Below are 5,696 nucleotides of genomic sequence, written 5' to 3'. Positions count from 1 at the left end.
AGGAACCAGAAGAAAGGAGAAAAAGAAAGACGAGTCTCTGTTGGCATGGAGTGGTGGACCCCTCCCGTAGATCAGATCACTTATATGTGCTGCTGCTGGGCCCACACAGTGTGCCCACTGGTCTCATGTCAGATGGTTAGACAGGCGGGGTTTGGCTCAACCTCTCTGATTTCTCTGGAGGCTGCCGCCCAGGCACCGCTGACCCCTGGGAGGTGTCCCGCTGCCCCCGGGCTGACGGGGAGGGAGGGCCCCCTCCAAGGGAACACAAGACCCTCCCGGACCTGCGTCTCCTACGACGGGAGCCAGCCTGTGGGTCTCCTGAACGGGCCGGCTCCCCGGCCGCCCTCCTGAGTGCATTAGCATTGGCATGCTTGGAGGGGGAGGAAAGCCCCCCTGCATCTCCCCGAATCAGGCGCTCCTCCGTGGCCCATTCCCACGCCACCTCCGGGGTGTTGAAGAAGTAAGTTCTACCGGCATGCAGCACTTTGAGTCGGCCCGGGATCAAGAGCATATATTTCAGTTGCAGCACCCTTCGTTTCTGCTTGACCTGTTCATAGGAGCATCTTTTAGATTGGACCTCATGGGAGTAGTACGGAAATATCAATATCTTCACATTTTGGCATCGGGTTTCCGGTTGAGCTCTAGCCTCACAAAGGATGGCATCCCTGTCTCTGTAGTTGAGAAAGCGAGCAATGATCACCCGTGTCAGTGCCCCCGGCGGGGTCTGGCGCAGAGGACCCTGTGTGCCTGCTCAATGGCAAACCAGGGTGACAGTTTGGCCTGGAGCATCCATAATTTGAGCCAGTCTTTGAGGAAGACAGCAGGGCCCGGGCCCTCCGAGGACTCTGGGAACCCCACAAAACGCAGGTTATTCCATCTTGAGCAGTTTTCAGCATCATCCACACGCTGTTGCAATTCGTGGGTGCGCATGAGGAGGCAAGACACCTTCGTCTTAAGGTCGCGGACCTCATCTTGCACTGTAGAAATACGCGTTTCTGCTTTCGTAAGTCTTGCCTCTGCATCTTAAGGTCCTTCCTCAGCAGGGACATATCCACCCTTACCTCCTCTATTTTATTCTCAACCACGGCCTGGGATGACTGTATGGCCTGGAGGATCTTATCAGTATCGCCGCTGCTGCTCTCCCCCCGGGCAGCGTCTCCAGACGCATCCCTCCTGGGACCTCCGGCCGGAGTCTCAAACTTATCAATACAGGGCTGGGAGGACGATGGCTTCACTTGCTTATCTCATGTACTTTAATATTTTAAATAAATATCACATAATGATATACATATGAATATTTTTAGATACTTACCTTTAAGTCAATATTCTGTTCCACTATATTTGTGACTCAATATTAGTTAGGTAGTTTACATACAAGCTAAACTCGATATTTTTGTAGATATTTTTGACACAACATTCTAGTTTCACAATATTGTTGTACTCGATATTCTGTCATTCAATCGACAAAAATGATACTCTCACTAAACTGCATTGACAAATGTCAGGCCTGAACATAACAGGAATGTTGTTAGAAGGAAATCTGTTAATAAAATAAGACAGATCCATTTGACAAAGTAATATAGGTTTAATCGATTCTCATCTGGGAAAGTCTCAACATAGAGGCCATGACTGAAGTTCAAAGTTCTAATTCACAAGCAGTGGTATTTATACTGTAAAAAACACACAAAAACTACGGTCACAAGTTCAGCATTGACGTAAGCAAGAACAAGCAGTACAGATAAGATAATAGGGGAGAGGTACCTCTTGAAATAGCACATGCACGATTATTGGTCGCCCCATGGGTGGGTAAGTAACATTGACGTCATTCAGCATCTCTATCTTTCTGCACAACAAGTGAATATATGTTACATGATGCTCACGGTAGCCCTGCCTCGTGCAAATGCGTATCTGACCCTTATACAGTTCCCCTCACCAATATATGATTGACTTGTGGTTTTTAGGACCCTTGAGCTAAGGCAGGATACACCCTTTTGTTCCACCCTGTTCCTGCTAAGTGAAGATTTTGAAAGCGAGAGTTGGTGCAGCTTCAAAGAAAAACTCTCATTCTAATGTGGTTTGGGCCTCTTGTGTGTTTCAGCACAGCTAACTTAACAATGCAGCATGTGTATACGTTTCCTAAGTAATAAGTGTTTGTTTGTCCTAAATATAACTTGCCTTTTCTATTGAACCCACAGTCTGTCTTTTTGAACATGTCATGTATCAAGCCTTTCACTACTTATATTGGTTTACAACTATCTCTAGCCTACAATGTTTGTATTGGGGTTTGGGAACTTATGTTTGTATGTATGTGATGTATATGATGTGTTCCTATTCTTCCTACATCACTGTCAAGAACTTAGCCAAAAATTATTTATAAAAGGCCATCATGAGTACCTAGTAACATTCCTCTATGTCCCTAGAATACATGCAAGGACATTCTGTAAGCAAAACACATTCCTTGAGAGAAATTCACACTCTGGGCCTGATTACGAGTTCAGCGGACGGGATGGCACGTCCGCCGAATTTCCGACACGGAGGCTGCCACCATACTGGCTACCTCCACGCCGGGCCCATTATGACTTTCCCGCTGAGCTGATGGGCAGAAACCAGGGTTTTCGTCCCGCTGAGCTGACGGGGGAAACTAAGGTGGAAAGTGTTGCCAGCTCGGCAATGCTGCCACCCAAAGGGGACACCAGCACCCTTGCAATGCTCAGACAGTGAGCAAGCATTGCAAGGGTGCTGGGCATGGGGTCCCCTGCACTGCCTATGCCAAGGTGCATGGGCAGTTCAGGGGCCCCCCCAGTGGCCCCTGCACCTGTTCTCTGCCAGCCTTTTCATGGTGATGAAACCACCATGAAAAGGCTGGAGGAGAACCAGGCCGTAATCAGCAGGCCGGCACTGACTTCAGCGCCGCTCTAGCTGATTCTGACATCTGCCACCATCAGCCCTTCGGGGTCAAAGATCCCAACGGAGATGGCGGTAGATTGGAGGGGCTGCCCGCCAATGTCGTGATGTGGTGGTCGGACTGACACAACCACAGTGGTCTGGCAGCCCACGAGTGTGGCGGTCTGAGGACCCCCCCTAAACCCAGAACTCTATGGAGCACCGTTGTAGGAAGCTGGCTCTGTATATACTATCTCAAAGTAAGAGATAGTGTGCACAGAGTCCAAGGGTTCCCCTTAGAGGTAAGATAGTGGCAAAATTAAATAATTATAATGCTCTATTTTGTGGTAGTGTGGTCGAGCACTAGGCTTATCAGAGGGTAGTGTTAAGCATTTGTTGTACACACACAGGCAATAAATGAGGAACACACACTCAAAGACTTAACTCCAGGCCAATAGTTTTATATAGAAAAATATATTTTCTTAATTTAATTTATTCAAGATTGGAAGTAACTACATAAAATGCAAGGTACTCCACACAGGTAAGTAAGGAACTTTGAATTAGAGCAGTAACATACACAGTTTTAGCTAAAATGGCAATAAGCTATTTTAAAAGTGGACACTGCAAAAATCAACAGTTCCAGGGGGAGGTAAGTAAGGTTAAGTTTCTGAAATAAGTAAGGCACTTACAAGTTCAGATTCCTGGGCATAGGCAGCCCACCACTGAGTGTTCAAGGCAACCCCAAAGTCACCGCACCCGGAACACAGGGTCGGTCAGGCGCAGAGATCAAAGGACGGCCTAAAACACATAGACCCCTATGGAAAACAGGGGTGCTCCAGTTCCGGTCTGCCAACAGGTAAGTACCTGCGTCTTCGGAGGGCAGACCTGGGGGGATTTGTAGAGCACTGGGGGGGGCACAAGTAGGCACACAAAACACACCCTCAGTGGCACAGGGGCAGCCGGGTGCAGTGTGCTTAGCAGACGTCAGGTTTTCAATAGGAATCAATGGAGGGGCCCGGGCTCACTCTAGAGGTGCAGACAGGACACAGTGGGGCTTCTTGGGCGAGCCACCGACTGGGCTAGGCAGAGGGTTGCCTGGTTGTCACTCCTGCACCAGATTTCGGTTCCTTCTGGTCCTGGGGGCTGCGGGTGCAGTGATTAGTCCAGGCTTCGGGTTCTTTGTTCCGGACAGTCGCGGTCAGGGGGAGCCTCTGGATCCTCTCTGCATGCGTCGCTGTGGGGGTTCAGAGGGGTCATTCACGAGGTCGCAGTCACCTGGGAGTCCTCCCTGTAGTGTTGGTTCTCTGGAGCTTGAGCCAGGGGTGTCGGGTGCAGAGTGTGAAGTCTCACGCTTCTGGCGGGAACAGTGAAGTCTAAAAGTTGCAAAGTTGTTGCTGTTTTTGAACAGAGCCGCTGTTCTCCGGAGATTCTTGGTCCTTCGGGTTCAGGGCAGTCCTCTGAGGCTTTAGAGGTCGCTGGTCCCTTTCGGATGTGTCGCTGTGCAGGTTCTTTTAGTCTGGAGACAGGCCGGTAGGGCTGGGACCAAGTCAGTTGTCGTCTCCGTCGTCTCTGCAGGGCTTTCAGGTCAGCAGTCTTTCTTGTTTTAGGTTGCAGGAATCTGATTTCCTGGGTTCTGGGTCACCCCTAAATACTAGATTTAGGGGTGTGTTTAGGTCAGGAGGGCAGTAGCCAATGGCTACTGTCCTGGAGTGTGGCTATACCCTCTTTGTTCCTCCTCCCTGAGGGGAGGGGGGCACATCCCTAATCCTATTGGGGGAATCCTCCAATCTCACGATGGAGGATTTCTAAAGGCAGGGGTCACCTCAGCTCAGGGCACCTTAGGGGCAGTCCTGACTGGTGGGTGGCTCTTCCTTGTTTTTCTAATTATCTCCTCCAGCCTTGCCGCCAAAAGTGGGGGCAGTGGCCGGAGGGGCGGGTATCTCCACTAGCTGGGATGCCCTGGGGTGCTGTAACAAAAGGCATGAGCCTTTGAGGCTCACCGCCAGGTGTTACAGTTCCTGCAGGGGGAGGTGAGAATCACCTACACCAAGTACAGGCTTTGGCCACAGAGTGACAAAGGCACTCTACCCATGTGGCCAGAAACTCACCTGGTTGTGGCAGGCTGGCAGAAACTGGTCAGCCTAGCACTAGGAGTCAAACTGGTATTCAGGGGGAATCTCTAAGATGCCCGCTGGGTGCATTTTACAATAAATTCCACACTGGCATCAGTGTGCATTTATTGTGCTAACAAGTTTGATACCAAATTCCCAGATTTCAGTGTAGCCATTATGGAACTGTGGAGTTCGTGTTTGACAAACTCCCAGACCATATACTATTTATGGCTACACTGCACTTACAGTGTCTAAGGTTTTGCTTAGACACTGTAGGGGCATAGTGCTCTTGCACATATGCCCTCACCTGTGGTATAGTGCACCCTGCCTTAGGGCTGTAAGGCCTGCTAGAGGGGTGACTTACCTATGCCACAGGCAGTGTGAGGTGGGCATGGCACTCTGAGGGGAGTGCCATGTCGACTTAGTCATTTTCTCCCCACCAGCACACACAAGCTGTGAGGCAGTGCGCATGTGCTGAGTGAGGGGTCCCCAGGGTGGCCTAAGACATTCTGCAGCCCTTAGAGACCTTCCCTGGCATCAGGGCCCTTGGTACCAGGGGTACCATTTACAAGGAACTTATCTGGGTGCCAGGGCTGTGTCAATTGTGGGAACAAAGGTACAGTTTAGGGAAAGAACACTGGTGCTGGGGCCTGGTTAGCAGGGTCCCAGCACACTTTCAATCATAACTGGCATCAACAAAAG

The sequence above is a fragment of the Pleurodeles waltl genome, chromosome 4_1, assembly GCF_031143425.1.
Source record: "Pleurodeles waltl isolate 20211129_DDA chromosome 4_1, aPleWal1.hap1.20221129, whole genome shotgun sequence".
Classification (NCBI taxonomy): domain Eukaryota; kingdom Metazoa; phylum Chordata; class Amphibia; order Caudata; family Salamandridae; genus Pleurodeles; species Pleurodeles waltl.
This window is presented reverse-complemented; position numbering follows the sequence as displayed.